The 20,712-nt window shown below is 46.8% G+C and overlaps 1 long non-coding RNA gene across 3 annotated transcripts in view; it reads left to right on the top strand.

The window, feature by feature from the left end:
* The window catches only part of LOC116813589 (uncharacterized), a 391,404-nt gene that overhangs the window by 297,939 nt on the left and 72,753 nt on the right, over positions 1-20,712 (top strand). The window contains exon 5 of one of the 3 annotated variants that reach the window (XR_009214998.1): positions 3,624-6,775. The exons of the other annotated variants lie outside the window; for them this stretch is intronic. This is a non-coding gene — a long non-coding RNA (uncharacterized LOC116813589). Of the gene's footprint in view, positions 1-3,623; positions 6,776-20,712 lie in introns of those variants that run through there. 3 annotated transcript variants of the gene reach the window in all.

Raw genomic sequence — 20,712 nt, forward strand, 5'->3', positions numbered from 1 at the left:
TTCTTTCTGTTTCTTGCTGCCTGCAGTGCCCCCGCCTCCTTTGGCTGAAATGCTGCCCTCTTCCATCCTGCCCAGATGCCTCTTCCACCAAGTTTTTCCGACCGCCGCATCTGGAATAATACGTATATGCAACTTTAAGATCTGTCTTTCTTTTTTGGTCTTTTCATATTTTTTTATTTCTATTTTGGTTATTTGCTGCCATATTCCTTAAGGAAAAGATTCTACCATCATAACGCCTAAGCAGCTTGGATCACGGAAAGAGCTTGGGCTTCTCTCCCCACTTCTGTTCTCTCATCAGTAAAGTGGGGATAAGCATTGTAAATAACCAACCCTCTTAAGAGTTGCTGTAAGGCTTGGCCGGACACAGTGGCTCACGCCTATAATCCCAGCACTTTGGGAGGCCGAGGTGGGTGGATCACCTGAGGTCAGGAGTTCGAGACTAGCCTGGCCAACATGGTGAAACCCCATCTCTACTAAAAATACAAAAATTAGCCAGGCTTGGTGGCAGGTGCCTGTAATCCCAGCTACTCAGGAGGCTGAGGCAGGAGAATCTCTTGAACCCGGGAGGCGGAGGTTGCAGTGAGCTGAGATCACGCCATTGCACTCCAGCCTGGGGGACAAGAGCAAGACTTCGTCTCAAAAAAAACAAAAAATAAAAAGAGTTGCTGTAAGGCTTGAAAGAGGCCTTTGGCATGAATATCACCTCCCCCAGGGCTCTGCACATTTTTTTTTCTTTTTTTGAGACAGAATCTAGCCCTGTCGCCCAGGCTGGAATGCTACGGCACAGTCTTGTCTCACTGTAACCTCTGCCGCCCAGGTTCAAGGGATTCCCCTGCCTCAGCCTCCTGAGTAGCTGGGATTACAGGTGTGCACCACCACGCCCAGTTAATTTTTGTGTTTTTAGTAGAGACAGGGTTTCACCATGTTGACCAGGGTGGTCTCAAACTCCTGACCTTGTGATCTGCCTGCCTCAGCTTCCCAAAGTGCTGGGATTACAGGCGTGAGTCACCATGTCCTCCCGGCTCTGCACATTTTAAGGAACCATTGAATAAGTGATTGAATGATTGAATGGATAAAGGCCTTTACTGTTCTACTTGAAGTTGTCAAAATGGATAGGTTTTTGCTACAGTCCTCGCCACCCCTCCTAATGCTACATCAGCAGCATGGTGTACGCACCTGCAAACATGCACCTACAAACCTAGGCTCTGCGTCAGGTTGCCAGGTCACCTAAATGAATTCTTCTAAAACTATGAATTCTTCTAAAACAGGGGTCAGCAAACTATGATCCACAAGTTAAATCCAGGCCACTGCCTGTTTTTGTACAGCTTGCACATTAAGGATTTTTGCTACGTTTTTAAATGGTTTCTTACATAGAAAATGTTACATTTTTAAATATAAATGTAAATTAAATGCAAATATAAACATTTACATTTTTAGATGTTTAAATAAAAAAATCACAAGAAGTGTAATTTTATAGCATGAAAATTATAGGAAATTCTGTCATTAGCATTTATAAACAAAGTTTTATTGGCACACAACTATGCTTGTTCATTTATGTATTGTCTACATAAGCTATAGTTGGTGTGTGTAGAGCTTTCGCTCAATGATGGCACAGTTGAGTAGTTTCAACAGACATGGGATGGCCTACAAAACCAAAATATTTACTACTTGGCCCATTACAAAAAAATTTCGTGCTGATCCTTGGTCTATGAAACAGGAGCAATGATGAATACCTACCCATCGTGTGCGGGTAAAATGTTAAAGTGCTTGATATCAAGTGGGCACTCAAAGTTTTTTCTTCTACTCTCTGTTCCTCCCTGTCTTCATTCCCTTTCACAGAGGGCTCTTTTATTTCAGGGTCCAAGCCATGAAAACCATAGAAAAAGGATGACAGGGAGACTCTGAACCAGTGCCTTGCCCATACCAGGCCTCAAAACAGCAGAGCTGTGTTTGTCATCTCCACCTTCCTGCTCCAGAGCCTCCCCCAGACCTCTCAGTCTATGGGACTGTTGGTAGACAGGCAGAGTTTAAATCCATTGCATCTTTTGCATCTCGTGATTCCAGACGTGGATGGGGCCAGACCTGCATGGCCTGCCCTGGAGAGCAGCTTCTATTAGGTTTATCAGAGGCTGGACAGTCAGTGTCCACTGCATCTTTTCTTGCTTTGGGCGTTAAAACTTGGGCTGCTGTTGCATAGGAGATTGCAGCTGCAGTTTGGCTTGGCTATAGATGAGATGCAGCCTCTGGGTTGAAATTGAAGGTCCTGATTCTGCTTTGAGAGATGGTATGGCATCCTGAAAAGAACCGAGATTTGGAATCTGTGCTAGAATCCCAGCTGTGCCCCTCACAAGTTCTAGGATTCGTACCTTTTTCTTTTTCTGAAAAGTCGGGGTGATGCTTTTTCTTGGGGTGAGGGTGGGGTGTTGGCAGGGTTCTCCACCATGTAAGTTTGAGGGAGCAGGGTTTTGCATTTTCCTGCACTGAAGCCCAGCTTCTAGAACAGTGCCTGGCTTGGGGGTGAGCGCTCAGCAAACACCTGCCTTAGGAAGGAGATTAAAAGATGTAGAGTTCATGGCACACGATAGAATCTCATTAAGTGGTCACATTGCCATTGTCTGTACTCAACCAGGATTTGGCACACTATGGTCCATAGCCTGTTTTTGTAAATAAAGTTTTATTGGAACATAGCTATGCCCATTTCTTTACATATTGTCTGTGGCTGCTTTCCTGCTATAGTGGGGGAGTGGAATCGTGAGACAGACCTGTGCCCTGCCGAGCCTAAAATATATATTGTCTGGCTCTTTACAGCAAAACTTTGTGGCTTCTGCTCTGAATGTCAGGGTGACCCTGTCTGAGGATGATCGTGGATTTCATTTTCCCTTGTTTGTTAGTGTTGCGGTCAGTCACAAGTTGAAAACAACCAGCTTGAGGTACGCATTCTCGATACACTTTCTAAGATACTTATGGAGACTTTTCTTTTCCGCTCCACTTCTGCCACACTCTTTCGGCATGGTCAGAACTGGCTTCTCTGTGCCCTCCAGATCTCATATGTATGATGGTGTTACTTTCATTTCTTTGTAAAAAGAAACTCAACCCACCTGTCAATTGCTGGTATATTCATTAGAGATTAACCATGGGTCCTGCAACAAGTAGGCTCAGGGCACAGAGGACATGAGTCAAAAAAAGATAACCAACCAGGTACAACTGTGCTTGGTAATATTATAGAATAGAATGCTGATGGGGTACAGGAAGGAGTCCACTGTGTTTGTGGGGCACAGGGTACATAAGATTCTGATTTGCTTTTCCATCATGGTGAGTGGCATGATCTCAGACACCTTAGTTAGCTTTATTCAAACTCAGTTTTCCAATCTGTAAAATGGCAATGTTCACTATATGCTGTCACTCTCTTTGATGGGCAGGGCCCACAGTTAGGAGCCTCTCGAGACCTTGGTATCTAGAGCGGTGAAGGAGAGCTTTCTGGAATGAGTGAACATGTGTCAAATGCTCTGAGGTCCTCACTTGAAGGGTGCCCTGTCCCCTGTACCAGCTGAGCAATACAGGTGGGCCACCGTCCTGCTACCATTTTATAGTCAGTGGATCCGTTTTTTTCTCTTTCTCTCCAGAAGGACAGAATAATGGGCTCCCAGATTCATAAGCCCCACCAAGAGGATCACCCCATGAACCCTTGGAGGCTGAGGGGTTCACTGAGGCTACTGCATCTTGAGACTCAGGATGAAGACCCAGCTTGGGGCTGTCAAAGGTGCAACCTGCCAGCTGAGACCTCCAGGGGTCAAGCCTGGGCCCTTTTGCCTTGTTCATGGCTTAGGCCAGTGCTTAGCATATAGTAAACAACTTGTAAATGTTTATTAGAGGACGTATGGTGGGTCATCCCTTCTGAATGGCACACTGTCCATTGTCGTTGTCCTCAGGGGCTCCAGCCTTAGGTGCTTCTTAAACTGCGATGGGAATGATGGCCGCAGGTGGGCCCAGGGCTCAGCATGAGAGCTCACAGCAGGCTGTGCTCCACCCCACCCGGGCCCCCAGTCTTGCCATGTTTCCGCTGCCTCACCAGGCTGGCCTAGAAACTGCTTCCAACTGAAGCCAGCCAATATGCCTGCCCCTAACCACACCTACAACTCTAGGGTCACCCTTAGTCTAGATCAGCGGTCCTTAAACTCTAGCCTTTGCTGGGCACAGTGGCTCATGCCTGTTATCCGAGAACTTTGGGAGGCCAAGGCGGGTGGATCACTTGAGGTCAGAAGTTCGAGACCAGCCTGGCCAACATGGCGAAACCCCATCTCTACTAAAAATACAAAAATTATCCATTCATGGTAGTGCACACCTGTAATCCCACCAGCTTAGAAGGCTGAGGCAGGAGAATCGCTTGAACCTAGGAGGTCTGGGCGACAGAGTGAGACTCCGTCTCAAAACAAACAAACAAAAACTACAGCCTTTGGGCTAAATCTGGTCGGTGTTCTGTGCTTATAAGAACTCTGAGTTAAGAACAATTTTTATGTCTCTAAAGGGTTGAAGAATACAAAAAGAATATTCAATAGAGACCATATGGCTAGCAAAGCCTAAAATATTGACCTTCTGGCCCTTTACAGAGAAGGTGTGCCAGTCGCTGGATTAGGCAGTGCTGACTGCACCCCAGGCTCCCTGTGAAAATTTCAACCACACAGACTCATTTCCTTTCTCTTATCAACACTGAGGCAGGTGTGGTTATTATTCCTTGTAAACGTGGAGAAAGTAAGGCACGGAGAGATTTAACTCGTTTACCTGAGAATCTATTAAGTAACAGAGCCAGGGTTCAAACCCAGGCAGTCCAGCTTGAGTCCATACTTCCTAGCTGCACTCTGGGCCATCAGCGTAGAGATGAGCTTCAGACAAGAACTCCCCTCTTAGTTTCTTCCCTCTCCTGCCCCACAGCCAGTGGACAGGCATTTTGCACCCCAGCCTGCCCCCAGGCAGCTCCTCCTCAGAGATTTCCTGCAGGGACTTAGACAGGGCTCTGGGACCACCCTCCTCTTCTGCCCTACCCGGCACCTGGAACTCTGCTTGATCCTGCTCCCTCTGAGGCTGGACACGTCTCCATGAGCCAGGCCTGAAGTTGTTCCCCTCTCTGGACCTCGGGGCCTCCCTTCCTAGGGGCAGTTCCTGTGTCCCCTCTCCTCTCTGCCTTCGTCCTGCTCCCACCATGTCCTTGGGGCTGGATATATAGTGTGCAGCCTTGGGAACAGGGCTGGGCTCAGGGGTTGGGAACAGAGGCCCAGGGCTCTGGCTGACCCTTTCTCATCCCCAGGAGGAGAAGCTGCTGTGTTTAGAGTGTCACAAAGAACAGTGCTGGAGGCTTCAGAAACCTCGGGAGATTCTGAACTTCTAGGCTGAGCAGATGGGATGGTGCCTCTGTGATCAACAGGCCTGGCAGAGGGGTGCAGGAGGGGGTGCGAATGGAAAGACAGTTGCCAAGGGGAACAGAGAGCTTTTCAAGTCACCCTTGTCCCCTCCCCACCTCACCATCAGGGCTAAGACTAAAACCTCACCATCCGGTTGCAGCCCCTCGGCCCTGGGGATGGAGATTAGTGCGCGTAGAGTGAAGGTAGAGAGGCCATGTTCTGGTTCTGTGACCTTGCACAGGTTACATAACACTCTGTGCCCCACTTTACTCGTTTTTAAAATGATGAAGATGATAACTACCTGGCAGGGTGTCTTATATTAGAGATAATACGGTTCCTGGCACTTTGTAAGCACTTGCTGTGAAATTGTCTTCTGCTGCTCCCCTTCCTCAGTCCACCCCTCCTCTGCAGAGGTTTCCTCCATGCTGAGCAAGCTGGCAGCACCTAAGTTCCTGCTGGGTGCATCCCTAGTGCCTTCTACCCAGGCCTCAGGACCCCCCAGGGATCCTGGCCCCTGTGGACAGGGACTTTTGTGCCCTCCTTCTCTGTTACCAGCAAGAGTGAGTCCTGCACTGAATTTCCATGGGATCATTGCTTGCTAACATTTGTGAGTGAGTTACTGTCTAGAAAGCAGCTTTTCTGGCCTTTTCCCATTAATTTCACAAAAGTTATCTTCTTTTGCCCTTACTACAGCCCTGTGAGAGGTTCATTACCCCATTTTACAGACAATTAATACTCCGAGATGAAATGACTCCCCCGGGGTCGCCTAGCTAAGCAGTGGAGAGTGGGCCTCCCACCCAGGCCTTCTCACTCTGACTCCTGTTCTCTGCGTCATTGCATATGGCGACATGCAGGTCACATGATCACACATCCCTAGCTGATATGGAATTGTGAGCTTCTCCTGGATCTTCCGAGGAAGGATGCTTTCAGGAGTGCTTTGGAATGAAGGCAGTGGAGGCCAAGAGACCTCTAGGTCAAAGCCAGGCAGGAGGGTCCTCTCAGGGGCCCAGCCAACAAGTTGCATGTCTCCCTCAGAGGCTTGAAGAGGCAGAACACCCCAGAGGAGCCTGGGGCCACCACACAGCGTCACTGTGGGAAAACGGCAGCAGGAAATGTCTTCTCACATGCGCGCTCCACCTCATTCCGCGCCTTCCCTCCTTCTGGAAGCCTTGCCTGACGACTGGCCTGCCCCTTCTATGGGAATCACTACTGACCTTGCAGCTTACTATAGACTTATATGTATGCAGAAATATAATTTTAATTACTTATGTACTGCTCCAAGAGTGATATCGAATCATGATAGAAAATTTAAATAAAATAGCCAAATACCAGTAATCACCCCAGTCAAATATACCCAGCTCACATTTTGATGTAAAATCTTCCAGTACATTTTCTATGTATATATATATATATATATATATATATATATATATATTTTTTTGTTTTTTTAGGAAGGAGATTATATTTTACATGCTGTTTTCTAAAATGTTCTTTTAAAACTGTATCATAAACATCTTTCCTTATAATTAAATAGTCTTCTACAACAAACTTTGCTAATGAATTTTTTTTTTTATCACGGTCACTGTTGTGTTACATGCGTCTTAGTTTAGCATTCTCAGTTACATTGCAAGCAACTTAAGCACTCAGGTTCCCCAGCCAGCCGCAGGGTGGGTTTGTTCATTGATTGATGGTTGTATGGGGTGGAGGAGGGAAGTAGAAAGTGAGTGATATTTGGGTAAGCAAACCTGGGTTTAAATGCTGAGTCTGCAAATTCCATAAATTCTCCTTCCCTCCCTCCCTCCCTCCCTCCCTCCCTTCCTTTCTTCCTTCCTTCCTTCTTTCCTCCCTCCCTCCCTTCCTTCCCTCCTTCCCAAAACAAATGCCTTGTTGGATATTTTCTGTCCTTATGTAAATATGCACTCATTTGAATATAATGTGGGCACCTCCTCTGAGTGGCCCTGAGCTTGGTTCTTGGATGTGGCAGGTGCACAAGAGAAACCAGGTCTCTGCTCTCCTGGAGCTCGATGCATCCAGTGTGGGGCACAGACTCAAATCAAGGCAACAGACAAAACCTAAGCAGGCCACTAACTTGTGTTTAAGTACAACATCCACATGGATGGGAACGAGAATTACAGGGGAGTACACTTGAGCTGGGGTCCAGCAAAGCCCTCTCTGGGGAGGTGACAGTCAAGCCCAGACCTAAAGGAGCCTGCTGCAGGGAGGATGGAAAAGATGTTCTGACAAAGACCTTGAGATGGGGAAAGCTTTGGTTTAGATGAGGAACTTCAGTTGGTCATCCCCTCTCTCATCCATCCTATTAAAACCACCTTTGCAAAAGGTATATCAGTGAGAAAATTATAACAGTAAGCTAAGCTAACCCAACCTCCATCTTGCCTTTCCCTTAATTATTCCTGGGCTATTGGATCAAGCTAACTTTGGAAGACATTTAGGCTACAGTTTAAATGACAATAGGCCTTGCCTAAAACTCAACCACTTTTGTAAAGCAGATAGGGGGCCATCAGGGTGCGGGGAGGAGGAGAGCATGAATCCTACTAAGGTGCAGACATTATTCCAGAGGTTATAAGATATGCAACTTTCCCAATTGCTCCTGCGAATAACACTGCTATTATAGATTGGCCTTTTGAGAATATCTTTCCAGGTTTTTTGCATATCTGACACCCATGGCTCCACCTGGAACTGATGGCTCCACGCAGAAGCAATTCAGCCCCACAGGAGGACAGCTTCAACCCATTACGATTTCATCTCTGCCCCAACCAATCAGCAGCAAGCACCTGTTACCTGTCCACCCCAACCCCTTCCCCCAAACTGCTTTTGAAAAATCCCTAACCTGTGAGCTTTGAACAAGATGATATGAGTACGAACTCCATCGCCCACGTGGCGTGGCCAGCCTCGTGTCTATTAAATTCTTTTTGTACTACAATGCCATGGTCTTTCTTGATGCAGTGGGCAGGAATAACCCCTTGGGCAGTAACAAATTTGGAGTCTCGTGGGATTGTGCTGGTGGCTACCTGTGTATGATTCAGTAGCCCCCCGCTGGCAACAGGCCTGGAGGCCAGCTCAAGCAGCTGCCTAGTTCTCCTGGCAGAGAGATGGGGGCTGACTCTGGCACCATCTCTACCAGCGGGACACTGCTGACCATGGTGCACGGATGCAGTGGGCAGGAAGAATCTCTTGGGCAGTTATGCTATCTATCCAGTCCATCTGTCACATGTATCCAGACTATGACCTCCTCTCACTTCTTGGTCGAAGCCACCCTCATTCCTGCCTGGAATTTTTGCAACAGCCCCTGGGCTGGTCTCCCAGCTTCTGCCTTTGCCTCTCAATCTGTCTTCAAAACAACAGCCAGGGTGATCCTTTGAAATGACAGCCAGAGCACATAAGCCCATTTGCTTCAAAACCCTCAAAGGGTTCCATCTAATTTCGAGTAAAAGCCACAGGCCTCACCGTGGCCTGCGAGGCCCATGGGATGCAGCCCTGTGACATCTCTGATCACGTCCTCATCCTTTCCATCTCACTTCACCCTGGCATCCTGGTCCCTTTGTCATAACTCGGACCCTCCAGGCATACTTCTGCCTCAAGTTCTCTGCACCTGCTGTTTCCTCTCTAGCCTGTTTGTCCACTTCCTCATCCCTTCTCAGTCTTTGCTCGAGTGTCGTCATTTCCATGAGGCCTTCCCTGGCCACCAAGTTTAACACTGAAACTTCCGCACATCCCACGAAGCTCACTATGCTCTTTGCTGGTTTTATTTTCCTCCATTGTTCTTGGTGTCTCCTAATGGGTGCTACAATTAACTGTTTGAGTTGATTTATTAGTTTATCTTACTCCCGTGGAATATAAACTTCAGGAAGGCAGTGATTTTTGTCTTACCTCTTTCCAAGAAAAGTATCTGTGACATGGTAGGCACTCCATAAGTATTTGTAAAACAAATGATAGGACTTCCTTATACCAAAGACGGTCTGCACAGAAAACAAATCTTTACTTCAAGCACAAAACTTTGGTATACATATATATGTCCAAGGTTTCCTTTTTTTTTTTTTTTTTTGCAGAGAAGGGCCCTTTCTGGTTTCCCCTGCTGCCCATCAGGATGCACTCAGGCAGCAACTGTGCAGTAAACGGGACACCTTTAGCCTCTGGTTTCCCAGAGCAGAGAGCTGTCAACACCATAAGCTATTTTTGCCTCACCTCTGGTGCTCTGGAGTGGCAGGCCAGTCACAGGTGTGGTGCATCAGACTATGAAGAGGCTGGGTGGCCACAACTCTGTGCCGGGATGCTGACCTCTTTGAGGCAAACAGCATGAGCTGGAAAAAGTGTGTCTATCTCAGAGTTAAAAACTGGTGAATTCCCCTGTTGCTCTTCACCATCTCCTGGGTCCGTATGATCTGACTGCCACCCACTTTCCCCTTTCCTCACTGGGCTCCAGACACACTGGCTTCCTTCCTTCCTGAAGCCTCCATCTGCTGCCGAGCTCAGGGCTTTGTTAAATGCTCACCCTGCCTGTGTTGCTTCCTGCAGTGTGCTGAATTGTGTCTCCCAAAAGATATGCTGAAGTTCGGACTTCCAGAACCTGTGAATGTGACCTTATGTATAATAGAAATAGGGTCTTCGCAGATGCAATCACGTTCAGATAAGGTCATTCTGGATGAGGATGGCCCCTAATCCACTGGCTGGTGTCCTGGGGACAGAGACACACAGTGGGGAGGCCTTGGGAAGATGGAGGTAAAGGTGGGAATGATGCATCTACAAGCCAAGGAGCAACAAGGATTGCTGGCAACCACCAGACGCTAGGAAGAGGCAAGGAAAGGTTCTTCCCTACAGCTTTCAGAGGGAGCACGGTCCTGCTGACACCTTGATTTCAGACTGCTAGTCTTCAGAGCTGTGGAAAAATACTTTTCTGTTATTTTAAGCTCCCCAATTTACAATATTCTGTCATGGCAGCCCCAGGAGATGAATACATTTCTTTCTCCTCCTTCAGTTCATACCTCTAGTGCCATCTCCTTGAAGAGCTGTTCTTTAACTCCCAGTCATTACTAGGTTCCCAAGTTCTACACCTTTAGCTCTGCAGCCTATTCCCATGAGAGATTCTCTTTTGGTAGCCTCCCCCGACAGAGTGTAAGCCCCTTTGTGTCCAGGTTGCTCACTATGGGTCCTCAGTCTCTGAGAGTGTCTTCAGCACACATTGTGCGAGCCATCAATTTTTGTTGAATGAATGCATTGCAATCTGGAGTGAGCCTTCTGGGCCTCAGAAGCATCTTGATTTGACTCTATCTCTGTGTTATAAGATCCCAGTCAGAAGGTTGCCCTGGGTGCTTCCCCTAGAAATCCTCAAAGTACAATTATTCAAATTGAGTCACTCAGCCCATGGTACCCTACAGTTGCAGATGACACAAGAAACATGAGAACCTCTGAGGACTTTCCAAGCTGGGGCCTGTTCTTACTGTTTAGCATGAAATGTGTTTTCCTGCTAAGAACATGAACCAGAAATGAGTTTTACCAAGTGGTTAGCAAGACCTTAAATAGAAAAGAAACTCCAAAAAATGTAACTTCTCTCACACTTAAGCCTCCTTTTCAACTTCCCTTTCCTGCTTCCCATCACTAGAACCTCCAGATCTTATTTCCTGGGTAATGATGAATGGTGGCCCCTATTTCAGACCTCCCCAAATTCTGCTGAACTTCCCCTCTTTGGGTTTTAGACGGAGATGTATGTTAAGTGCCTCTAGAACTGACATCTCCTGTGAGACCCTTCTCTTACATGCTATGTAGGTTTGGCCTCTGATGGATTCAGCAATGGTCTTTATTGAGCACCTGCTAAGTGCTAGCTTTTACTACACTAGGCAGTTTGACACTCTGTAACTTCTTTTTCATTTACTCTGTTCCAGAAACTTATGTTCACTATGATGTGATCTTGCTTTTGATCCATTTTACTGATGAGGAAATTGAAGCTCAGAGAGGTCAAGTAATTTGCCTAAGGTCACACAGTTACTAAATGCTAAAGCCATTTTCAATTCTACATCTGCCTGACTACAAAGTTGGTGATTTTCCTTTCCTAAATGTTACAACTAAAAACCCACCCTAGCTCAAAATGGCAAGGGGCTTTATTTTAAGGATTTGGGCTGTGCCTGGGACTGCCTGGTGGTTATCCAGCAGCCTCTTAGGAGGAGTTGGACTGTTGGATTTATGGACTTGGGACCCTTGGTATGTGCTCAGCACATGCCACAGACCTGGCAAGTATGCTGGCCTGGGGTCATCTGCTCTCGGGGCTGTGTTTTCTGATTAAGGGACATTAGGCTAGCCACTTCCCACATCCAGCTTCAGTTTCCCCAAATATAAAATTAAGACATAGATATGCTTTCCACGCTGCCATCCTGCCCTGATAATCAGGGATTTTAGCATCCCAGGGCTATAATGACCCATTCTTCCATACCCCTCAAACTCCTGCCTTTCTATCCTATCTGGAGACATGGCTTACATAAAAACCCCCAAGGCATCCATGCAGGTCCGTTCTGTCAGAGGCCCCAGCTTCTCCATCCCTTTCCTCCCCTCAGTTGACATCCTCTCCTATCCTGGAGGTAGTCCTGCTGGGGGACCTTGGGCAAGTTCCTTCACCTCTCTGAGCTTCCGTATCCTTCTCTTTAATGATCTCAAATGTAACAACCCCACCTCATAGGCTCATTATGAGGGCTAGATGAAATGAAACAATAACCGCTGTTTACCTTTCAGGCACCTGGCAGAAGTGATGCTCTGGAGCTGAGTGGATGGGTGCAAATCTTGGCCATGCTGCTCCTCCCCGCCCAAGCCATTTGGGCCTGGACCAGTTGCATGCTGCTCCACGCCTCCACATGCTCTCGTCAGGCAGAAACAGTACCGACGTCCCCCCAGGCCTGTTATGAGAGTTAAGTGAGTTGATATTTCTAAAACACATCAAACAGTGTGGGGCATTAGGCTAGCTGCTAATGCCACTCATGCCAACAAGTGCTGTAGAAGAGTTAGCCATTATTCTCAGGTCAACTAATTATACAAAGGAGGTACTGTTATTAGCCCCATTTTATAAACGGGAAAGATCAGTAACTTGGCAAAGGGCAGAGGCGCAGACCTTGAGCCCAGATTGATAAGACATTCTAGGGGAAGGCTCCTCACCTTCAGTTACGCTGACTGCTAGATATAAGGGGGCTCCCCACTTGGAGCTTAAAGGTTTGCAATAGCCACCTTGAAACTCTTGAAAATCTTAATCACTTTATCTTTGAGTTTGTGTTTTGTAAGTGAAGTTCTGCTTCTGCCACCTCCTCCTTTTCCCAGATGTGACCAAGACTGAAGAGTGTCAGAGTCAATCCCATAATTGTGCCATGGGGCAGGGCTGTGGAGGTCTTCAAGGGGCTGTATTCACCCTGCAAGTATTCCTGTGCCCAGGAGGGTATGACATTAAATGGCAGATAAAAACAAAACACAACAGGATGGAGATCTCAGAATAAAGAAAAAAGCTTTTTTTTTTTTTTTTTTTTTTCCTGTTTGAACAAGCATTTTCATTCTGCACCAGGCCTTGCTAATAAGGTAGCCAGATCTGGGTACATAGCATGTCATGGGTGGGAATGAAATGATAGCACTCTTTTGCTTCAAAAAAAAAAAACCCCAAAATACTTGTTCCATGTTTAGTAATTGAGTGCAGTTTTGTTCTGACTTTTGATTCACAGGTAGAGACAAAGTCTTTAGCTGAAAGGTAATAGTTTTGCCACCTTCTACAAATATAGATATATTTTTTCCCTAAAGCCTCCTAAGGCCTTTTTAAGATTTGCATCCAAAATCTGGGCCCTTTGCCACTGACATTCCTGTTTGGTAGTGGATGAGAGGGAAATCTTATTTTTTTTCTTCTTCTGCTGTTATAATTCTCAGATGCAGAGTGTTCTCTTTAAAAGATGCTTTTAAAGGGCAATTACTTCATGCAAATGTGGGCATCTCTGGATGGCTGGCAAAGCTGGAGTCAGGCCATGGAAGCCTGGAAAGTGGACTGCACGGGCTGGGCAGGTGACCAGGAGGGAGGCCCTGCTTGCCGGTATCAGCAACTTTCTTCTGCTGCCCCCTGGACCTCTGGGAGAAGACTCGGCAGCCACAGCCAGGGTAATGGGAAGATCACAGCCGCACAGGGCTGTGAACCAGGGAGGACACCTCATCTGGTTTACCTTGTGTGAAATAGATGAGGCTCCTTGAGATCTGAGCAAGCAGCCACTCGAAGCCAATCCTGGGAGCCACTATAGACCTGTGTCCAATGAGAGATCTCAGTTAAAGTAGAATAGACCACGATGGGCTGGGAGCGATGTCTCCTGCTTCAGTGTAGGCCACAGCACAGCAGAGGGTGGAACATTCCAGGAAAGAGTTAAGGATGCAGGAGGAACCCCCTAAGGGGGGCCAGTATGAGAAAAGGTGGCCTGGGATTGTATGGTGGGGGAGAGGCCGCTGGGCTCCAGCCCCTTTTCTTACCCTTGGAGCCTATGCAGTCTTCAAGAGGCCACTGCTGGCCTGCTGGCCGGGCATGGCGGTTCACACCTGTAATCCCAGCACTTTGGGAGGCCGAGGTGGGCAGATCACGAGGTCAAGAGATGGAGACCATCCTGGCCAACATGGTGAAATCTCGTCTCTACTAAAAATACAAAATTTAGCTAGGCACTGTGGTGCACACCTGTAGTCCCAGGTACTTGGGAGGCTGAGGCAGGAGAATCTCTTGAAGCAGGATAATCGCTGGAACCCAGGAGCCGGAGGTTGCAGTGAGCCGAGATGCACCACTGCATTCCAGCCTGTACAACAGAGCGAGACTCCTCAAAAAAAAAAAAGAGGCCACTGCCCCAGTGGCTAGGCCCAATGTCATTTCCACAGCTGCTTCAGGCATCTCTGAAACCCGCAGATGGAGCAGCCGGGGCTGTGGACATTCTGCGGCATCCATGCCCCCTTGTTGCTTAGTGAGCCTGTTCTCATTACTCCCCCAGCACCACCCTCCGCATTTGCTCCACTCCTAGAGCTGCATCTTTCATTTTTGCATCACTAAGTGCACTTTTTCTGTTTCTCTGTTTACCGGAGAAACAACAGGAAGCGTGGGAGGCAGGGCACAACAGTCTTCGCCTCGGGTTCGCTGGGTGAGTTTTCCCCTTCTCCAAGAGGGGACCTGACTAGGGAGGCTCACGGTTCAGATCGGTGCTCTAAATTCCCAGCATACAACTGAGTCATTTTTACGTGTTTCTACAATTTGGTAATAGTAGCTGGCCTTTGCTGAGTTCTATCTATGAGCTTGGCCCCCTTGCTAATCTCTCTACTACATACAATAACCCTTTTAAATCTTTTTTATTGCAATATAGTTTACGGATGACAAAATGCAAAGATCTTAAGTTAGAATTTGGTGTGTTTTGCAAATGTATACATCCATGTACCTCTCACCCCCAAACAAGAACACAGGACATTTCTTTCACCCCTGGGAGTTTCCTCGTGTCTCTATTTTCTGTCCTGCTCACCCCACGCAAAGGTGACCACTGTTCTAATTTCTGTCCTACCCATGCATTTTCTCTGTTCTAGAACTTCTTAGAATCATCTTAACTTTCCTCATGTCTAGCTTCTTTTCTTCAGTACACTGTTTATGAGATTCATCCAGGTTGTTGCATAGATCAAAAACACTTCCTTTTTATCGCTATTTAGTATTCCATTGTCTGGACACTCCGCACTGTTTATTATTTCATCTATTTGATGGACATTTGGGATGTTTTAAGTGTGCATTGATGATGAATAAGGCTGCTATGAGATTTCATGGACAAGTCTTTTTATGGACATATGTCTTGGGGAAATACCTAGAAGAGGAATTGTTGGATCATATGCTAAGTGTATTTTTAGCTTTCTAAGCAACTGCCAAACTGTTTTTCCAAGTGGTGGTATCTTTTTTTTTTTTTTTTTTTTTGAGACAGAGTCTTGCCCTGTCACCCAGGCTGGCGTGCAATGGCGTGATCTCAGCTCACTGCAACCTATGGCTCCCGATCTCAAACGATTCTCCTGCCTCAGCCTCCCGAGTAGCTGAGATTACAGGCACCCACCACCACGCCTGGCTAATTTTTGTATTTTTAGTAGAGATGGGGTTTCACCATGTTGGCCAGGCTGGTCTCAAACTCCTGACTGCCTCAGCCTCCCAAAATGCTGAGATTACAGGTGTGATCCACAACGCCTGGCCAGTATTATTTTTTAACTCTTGCCAGGAGCAGAGGAGAGCTCCAATTGCTCCACATCCTCACCAACATTTGGTATTGACAGTCTTTTTGATTTTGGCCATCTTAGTGGGTGTGGAGTGCTGTCTCACCGTGGTTGTTATTTACATTTTCCTAATTACTAATGGCATTGGGCACTGTTTCACACACTTATTGCATATATCTTCTTTGTGAAGTGTCTAGGTCTTTTCTGTATTTGGGAAGATGGGCTGTTTGTCTTTTTATTATCGAGTCACAAGGGTTATTTATGTATCCTTGATACAAATCCCTGGTCAGATACATGTGCTGCAAATATTTTCTTCCAGTCTCTACTCACACTGTCTCTTAATCCTCCCAGCAACTCGATGAAGTAGATGTTACTATCCTCTTCTTTATTTCCTAGAAGCCAAAGCTGAAGCACAGAAAGTTTAAGTGAAATGTTCAGAATCACACAGCTACTCAGTACGGCAGTGAGAGTGTGGGCCTACTGCAGTGTGACTCAGAGCACTGATGTCCAGAAAATCCCAGGAAGCTTCTTTCCACACACGAAGCCTTGTATCTCCCTGGCAATCTGGAGGCATGTGGCCCTCGAGCCAGTGCTGGGCTGGGTTATTTCGGTTCTGCCTTGTACATACCAGACCATCCTGGGACATAGGCGGCTCCCACAACCCGGTTGGGAGTGTGGTCTTCTGGGGAGGATGCCACACAGCTTTGAGTTGCTCTGATGACAGACAAACTGCGGGGATTCTTATGGGCCTCTGAGGACGCTGGCAGTGTTACCTCATGCCAGAAATAACAATGAGGGGCCTAGGCAAGCTCGCCACCAGCCCTTCTCTGGGAGGCATCACTGGAGGAAACCAGCCAGGAGATGGGAGGGCAGGGCTGGGATATTTAGTCCACAGCTGTCTCAAAGGAGAACTGTTGGGTGCCTCAGAGACTTCCCTCTTTCTTTCTCCTTTCTGAGCAGGTGAAAGGGTCCCTGTGGCAGTCAGAGCAAAAGGCTAGGAGGTTTTGTGAGAGTAAGGACAACAGCAACTCCAGCCCTCAAAATGCTAGTTGGAATAGCAAGCCTCTCTGAGCACTCGCTGTGTGCCAGGCACCGTGTCCGCACTTTGCAGCCCTGCTTGATGCAAGACACTGTGTAGTGGCTTTGCATTTACTACCTCAATCCTCATCACACCCCCATGAGACACACACTATTAAAATGCCTACAGGAGGAAACTGAGGTCCAGAGAGGTGAAGTAATTTGCCTAACGTCACTTATTTGCAAGTGGTTGAAGTTTGAATAGGGGTTTCGCTAATTCTAAAGCCCAGTAGCTTTACTGTTATGCACTTCTGCCATTCTGTTAAAAAACTTTGTCAAATTTCAAGTTTGTGTCATGCACTACACATGAGGTGTCTTGATCAGTGGAATATAAGATTGAACAAGACCTGACTCTTCTTTGGGCACTGTGTGAGTTGGATGGTGGACCCCCAAAAGAAATGTCTACATCTCAGAACCTGTGAATATCATCTCCCTTGGAAAAAAATATTTTTGCATATGTAATTAAGGATCCTGAGATGAGATCATCCTGGATTCTTTGGGTGACCCTAAATCTAGTGACAAGTATTTTTATAAGATACAGAAGAGGAGAAGTTCATTCGAAAAAGGAAACAGATTGGAGTGACGTAGCCACAAGCCAAGGAACACCTGGGGCCTCCAGAAGCTGGAAGAGGCAAATAATTCTCCCCTAGGACATTTAAAAGGAGCTTAGCTTAATATATTACATTCATTAGAAGTGAGTCCCTAGGTCCAGTCCACCTGCAACTGGAGTACATTACACAAAGGCTTGAATACCGGGAGGCAGGAATCACTGGGGGCATCTTACAAGCTGTCTAGCACAGTGCCAAGAGGCAGGAATCACACCTTCTTTTGCTTTTTAAATTTCTTTTTTAATTTTTTTGAGAACGTGTCTTGCTCTGTCACCCAGTCTGGAGTGCAGTGGCGTGATCTCGGCTCACTGCAACCTCTGCCTCCTGGGTTCAAGCGATTCTCTGGCCTCAGCCTCCTGAGTAGCTGAGATTACAGGCACCCACCAACACACCCAGCTAATTTTTGTATTTTTTAGTGGAGATGGGGTTTCACCATGCTGGCCAGGCTGGTCTTGAACTCTCGACCTCAAATCATCCACCTACTTTGGCCTCCCAAAGTGCTGGGATTAGAGGTATGAGTCTGACCCCACGTTCTATTTCTCTGGCAATCCCCATCCCCACCTTCTGTTTTTCTGGCAGTCCCTGGCCCCTAGCTGAAAGAAAAAGAACTAACATTTAACATTTTTATTTATTAAGAAATAGCATTTATTATGCATTGACTGTGTATCAACTACCATGCCAGACTCCTTAAACACATTGTTTCATGCAGTATCACTTGACCCTCCTATGAACCCTGGAAAGGGAGGTGTTCTTATCTCCATTTGACAGAGGAGGAAACCAAGGCTCAAAAAGATGAAGGCCACACAGTAGCCTCTCAGAGGAAGCCAGTGGTTCTCAAACTGTAGCTGCATCAGAATCACTTGAAAACAATCTCTAAGCCCTGAGCACAGAGTTTCTGTCTGATTTTGCAGCTTTATGGTGGGACTTGAGAATCTGTTTCTTTTTTCTTTTCTTTTCCTTTTTCTGAGACAGAGTCTCTCTCTGTCTAGCAGGCTGGAGTGAAGTGGTACGATCTCGGCTCACTCCACCCTCCAGGTTCAAGTGATTCTCCTGCCTCCTCCCAAATAGCTGGGATTACAGGTGCCCACCGCTGCACCCGGCTAATTTTTGTATTTTTAGTAGAGATGGGGTTTCACCATGTTGGCCAGGCTGGTCTCCAACTCCTGACCTTAGGTGATCCACCCACCTCAGCCTCCCAAAGTGTTGGGATTACAGGCGCGAGCCACCGCGCCTGGACAGAGAATATGTATTTCAGACAAGTTCCAAGTTGAGGCTGAGGCTGTGGGCTTGTGGGTCAAGCTTTTAGAACCACTGGAGAATCAATACCTTTTGCAGCAACAGACAAACCCCAAAGTTTCAATGGATTAACATATCAAACGCATTTCTTGCTTAAGTTGCAGTCTCACTGGGGTAGGGCAGCCCTCCTTCATGCTATAGTCCCTATCATTTGGAGCATATGGTCCCCAAAGTCACCACGGAAGGAAAAAAAGAGGGCAGAGGGTCACTTAGGATGTTCAAAAAGGCTAGGCCTGGAAGTGGAGGCTTTTGTGCCTTTTGCCCAGCCTCCATGGGCCAAGACTCAGCCCCATGGCCCCAAACTAACTGCAAAAGAGGCTGGGAAATGTAGTCTTCCCCAGGAGGAGCAAATGGTTAAGATGAGCACACAGCTGGTCAGGGCAGGGCTGGGATTTGTGCTTAGGTGCTTTCCCTCCTTCTTCTCTTGCCTTTTTCCTGGTCCAGGTGTTTTTGGTGGGCTTTCTCAGTGTTAAGGAACTTCTGTATGTATGTGTGTGAAATTGAAAAAAAGAGAAGAGGAAAGAGACATTTTTGAGGTCCTTCAGCCTACTCTCTTGCCAGCAGCCTTCACCCATCTTCACTTCATCTTAGAGGTGCAGGTGACAGCTGATAAGTACCTTGAAAGCCCTCCATGTGTGTGCAGGGCATTCTTGCATAAGTTTCATCTGTACCATGTTAAGTGATTCAGGGCTGACCTCTCTGAATTTGAAGAACCCTCAAGCTACTGGTTCTCCAGGACATAAACCCTGGACTCCAGGCCACAGACAAGCTCTGAGTGAAAAACGAGTCCTTCTTGCTGCTCCTCCCCTATGCTTCAGATTGCTTCAAACCTTCCTGCCTCCAACACGTGGTGCAGTTTCTACCTTCTCTTCCTTTGCATGTACTGTGACATCTGCCTGATATCTTTTTCTTCCCTCCAGACTTGACTCAGATGATACCAGCTCTATGAAGCCTTCATCAATCTGTCAAAGAAATATTCAACTTACCCTCATTCTGGGTCAGAGGCACAGGCATGCCTCTTTGTCTAACCTATGGTCTAGCACTTGGCAAGGCCTGTGTAGACTTTGCACTTGCCTGCCTCTCCTTAGAGAATGTGAGACGTTCATGAGCCAAAACTGTGTAGCATCTTTCCTTGGCCTCTTAATTTCTGACAAGACTGAGTCTAGAAGCCTTCCTGTGACCTGCAAAGCCCTCCTCAAGATCCGCAGGTGAAGAAGGGAGTCTCTGGCATTAGTTTGAATCCCAGCTGAGCCACTTGTAGGCTGTGTGACCAAGGGGAAATCCTCAGTCTCATGAATGCCTCAGTTTTCTCACCTGTAAAATGGAGGTAGTAACGTTGTGTATATTCAGTGAAACAATGCACCTAAAGCCCTTTGAACAGTGCATGGAAAAAACTCAGGAAATGCCAGCCGTCATTGTGTTCTTATCATTGCTCTTGTTAGTATCTTGCCACTTTAGCCCACACCAGCCCCACCAGATCACTTACTTGCTGACAGTTTTGATGATCTTGCATGCTCCTTTGCTTTTGCACTTAATCTCTTCTGCTCAGAGGTCTCTGTCTCTCGCCTATTAATTAATTAATTCATACTTATTCTTTCATTTATTTAACAAACTTTTTGTTTAACTCATTCCTGCTCATCTTGTAGACTCGCCTTGGCCCTTCCTGTCCATTCCTGTTGGATTTACCACTCTTGTTTTGACCTCTGTTTACTTTTCTGTATCTCCGTGAACAACTTGAAAGCAGAAAAAAAAAATGCTCATTTCCTACTGGATTTACTGCTCTGAACCCAGTTCCTAATATCATGATTGTCACATAGCAGGAGCTTAATGAACATTTGCTGAATGAATATATGAACGTTTCTCATCTCTGAATCTGTTCCCAATGCTTAGTTCATTGTAGGTGCTTACCCAGGACTCTTTCTCTTGCAGTAAACCAGATCACTCTGGATGCATATCATCTAAAGGCCCTAGTTGTGGGAGGGCTACTTTTAATCAGTGTATTGGCTGGGCGAAGTGACTCATGCCTGTAATCCCAGCACTTTGGGAGGCCAAGGGGGGCGGATCACAAGGTCAGGAAATCGAGACCATCCGGGCTAACA

Source organism: Hylobates moloch, unplaced genomic scaffold (genome assembly GCF_009828535.3).
Source record: "Hylobates moloch isolate HMO894 unplaced genomic scaffold, HMol_V3 SCAFFOLD_9, whole genome shotgun sequence".
In the NCBI taxonomy this organism is placed as follows: domain Eukaryota; kingdom Metazoa; phylum Chordata; class Mammalia; order Primates; family Hylobatidae; genus Hylobates; species Hylobates moloch.